At 53.6% G+C, this 2,669-nt stretch overlaps 1 long non-coding RNA gene across 1 annotated transcript; it reads left to right on the top strand.

Annotated features, from left to right (window-relative positions):
* The first annotated feature begins 1,330 nt into the window (after window positions 1-1,330).
* On the top strand, window positions 1,331-2,251 carry LOC112451648. Its single transcript, XR_003040396.1, has 2 exons — window positions 1,331-1,935; window positions 2,066-2,251. It is a non-coding gene; the product is annotated as an uncharacterized LOC112451648 (long non-coding RNA).
* The last annotated feature ends 418 nt before the right edge of the window (window positions 2,252-2,669 follow it).

The raw sequence follows: 2,669 nt of genomic DNA, 5'->3' as shown, positions 1-2,669 counted from the left end.
CTTATGCCCTGCCTTTTTACAATATGAACACTCTATCGTGTTAATGCTAGACTTCTCGGCTTTCGGCAATGCATATCTGTTTGCGTGACGGCTCGTACGGCAATCTCGCGCGTAATGACCGTTTTTTCCGCACTTGTGGCATTCTACCGTTTTCCCTGCGGTTCGCGCATTTATCGCGGGATATTTATTCTTTGCCGTTGCCGGTGCGTTCCGCGGGGAGGGGCCTTTAACTCTCTCCTCCGCGCTGGCGCCTGTTATCGCTTCTTGCAGGCTCTGGTATCGCTGCGCTCTCACTAACAATTTTATGTCATCATGTAATCCAATTTGAAAATTATGCAGCGCTTGAATTTTGATATTATCTAGTATGGCCTTTTGCTGTTCTTGCGTATGACCTTTGCCCTCTTCCATTGCTTCGTAAAGCTCGCGGGCTAATTTCTCGACGCGCCTACCGAAGTCTTGCGCGCTCTCGCCTGGCTTTTGCGTTAACGAATTAAATTCGAGCTGCAGATGCGTCATGCAGCGTTTCCCTAGATATTCTGACTCGAGCTCGCGCTTCAATTGGTCAAAATCGCGTATGTCGCGTGTATCGAAGTCCGTCATTGCCTTCCCTTTAAATTTCGTGCACAGAATAGCTTCGAGTAGCATCGACTCGTCGGTCGGCTGGACATTCTTCATTGCATATGTGCTCGCGTTTACGAATTCACGGACACGTTCGCGCGACTCGCCGTTAATCTCGGGTATCATTGCTCGTGCCTCTTTAAGGCTGAGGTACCCGTTAACTAGACCCGGTTGATTCCGGACGTCGCTATGCGTTCGTCCATATGTGACATCTAAAGGGCCCTGACTACGTACGCGGCGGTCTCGCGTGTCGGGATCAAGTGATAGCCGCTCCTGTCGACTATAAGATTCGCGCGTGGCGGATTCCATCCTGCCTACGCGGCTCTGTAACTCGCGAAAAGCGCGAAGAAGTTCGGCCGATCGGTCGAATTCCGCAGCCTCGACGCGGTCCATGCGTTCTTGCATGTCGCGCATTAAGTTTATTAAATCGGTTATCACTGCGTCCGGGGCTCTCAGTTCTCGTTGCGTCGGCTCCGGGACTCGATTTTGCTCGTGTGTCGCCGGTCGCCTGACGAGTGGCCTATTTTGCGCCGTTTCGGCGTCGCCTTGTTCGGTCACCCTGGCTGGGTCCGTGTTTTCCTCGCGGTTCTCTCGGGTAGGAGTCGCGTTTCCTGTATGACTCATCCCGGCCTCCGCGGAATTCTCGTCGGGAACGAATATACTACTGTCGTATGACGTGAGAGAAAATTCGCCTCGTTGTGACGCGCGGCTTAGCGTGACGTCGGAGACGTCTGTCAGTGAGTCAGTCGGAGTCGGTCGCTCTGTATTATTATCGCGGTGTTCGCGTTCGCCTGTTACGCTTACGTCTACTTCGTCGAACGGAAACTCGCGTTCTATGACAACGTTCGGAGATAGTACGGGCGTCTCTTCCTCGGCAAAACGCGAATCTAAATTTTGTCGAACTTGATCTAATCCGTCTTGCTCAGCGGGCCGGTCTAACCCTTCGCTTTCAGCGGGCCGGTTTACCCCTTCGCTTTCAGCGGGCCGGTTTAACCCTTCGCTTTCGGATCGCGTCGCACTCACCGGGTTAACTAGGTTACGCGAAGCGCGGTGCGCGGACTCGCTATGGACGAACGACGTTTGTCGGACGGGCGTCTGTTGGTTCGGGTCGTCCGACATCTACTTAGCGCTCGCGGATATAATAATTTTCGCACTTACAATATCGCCGCGAATCGCATGTTGCTGCCTGTCTGCATCGCCTGGTCGTCGGGCCGCTTCGCTGCTTGGCTGCGTCCCTGTCGTCGCTGCGTCCCTGTTGCGCTGCTATGCTGCTTCGCTGTGTCCCTGCGTCGTCGCTCGGGCCGGTGATGCCGTGCGGTAGGTCGTGGCCGTCTCAGGTGTCACTTCTGCACTCGCGGCTGCTACCGTCTCTTAGCTCGCGTCTTATCTGACTTTTCCTTTCCGGGATGCGTTGCCTCCCTTATTAATTGAACTTGGTTTGTTTCAGACGTGAGATGGCGATGTGGGCTGGTCCTTCCTCGCAAGATGGCTGAAACGATCCCACCGCTGCCACCAAATTGTTAGCCGGGTATCGGCTAAGGGGATCGAGTTCCGCTCGCGAGCGAGAAAGGAGTGGATCAACACGTCCGATTTCCAATTTATGTCTTTATTAAATAAATGGGCTTGTTCTACACGAGTTGTCTCTTCTTGTTGAGTTCCCGTCTTGCGGATGGTTTTCAGGAAATCGTAGGTGTTTCGACGCGGCAGCTAGCTGTTTTTCGACCGACTGCCGGGCATGCCAATTCGGCGGTCTTTTATAGCCTTGCGACCGAGTCTTGTTGCTAACTCGGAACTTCCGAGTTAGCGCGGAATTCTCGTTGCCGACGCCTCGCGATGGCCTTCGCGTCAGCGATTTCGGTCGCTCCGGAGTCCGCGCTCCGGGTTCCGGTGTCGACTTGCATCGGATGATCGCTCGTCCGATGCAATCGTCAGGAGTTTCGGCGGAAGTCATATTCGACTTCTGTCGCTACCTATCGAATTACCTAATCGTTGCGCGCTCGCAACATATTATACTTCTTTTTACACTGAATACACATAGTTTTTTTCTGATC

The sequence above is a fragment of the Temnothorax curvispinosus genome, unplaced genomic scaffold (genome assembly GCF_003070985.1).
Source record: "Temnothorax curvispinosus isolate PA1 unplaced genomic scaffold, ASM307098v1 QBEX01002446.1, whole genome shotgun sequence".
Classification (NCBI taxonomy): Eukaryota; Metazoa; Arthropoda; class Insecta; order Hymenoptera; family Formicidae; genus Temnothorax; species Temnothorax curvispinosus.
Note: the sequence above shows the minus strand (reverse complement) of the source record. Positions and strands in the feature narration are given on the sequence as shown.